This window comes from Monopterus albus, unplaced genomic scaffold (genome assembly GCF_001952655.1).
Source record: "Monopterus albus unplaced genomic scaffold, M_albus_1.0 scaffold127.1, whole genome shotgun sequence".
NCBI classification, from domain to species: domain Eukaryota; kingdom Metazoa; phylum Chordata; class Actinopteri; order Synbranchiformes; family Synbranchidae; genus Monopterus; species Monopterus albus.
In genome coordinates, this window is record NW_018128007.1 from 2,023,139 (window position 1) to 2,023,469 (window position 331).

The window sequence follows — 331 nt, forward strand, 5'->3', positions numbered from 1 at the left end:
GACTATCAGACCAGAGTTTCTGACCTCCTCAGTGACACCACCACCTATGAAGCACTGAAGAGGGACCCCACCAGTGGCTATAAGAAGAAGGTTATAGACTGTTTACAGAAGCTGGAAAAGGAGGGAGTTATTGACCGGTGACTATACTACAGTCTATACCCTGGGGAGGCCATCCTTTGCATTTATGGCCTACCCAAAATACACAAGGAAGGAGCCCCACTCAGACCCACTGTCAGCAGGATCAACTCTGTGACTTACAACATAGCCAAGCACGTGGCCACCATCCTGGTTCCTTTGGTGGGAAACACACAGCACCACATAATAAACTCCC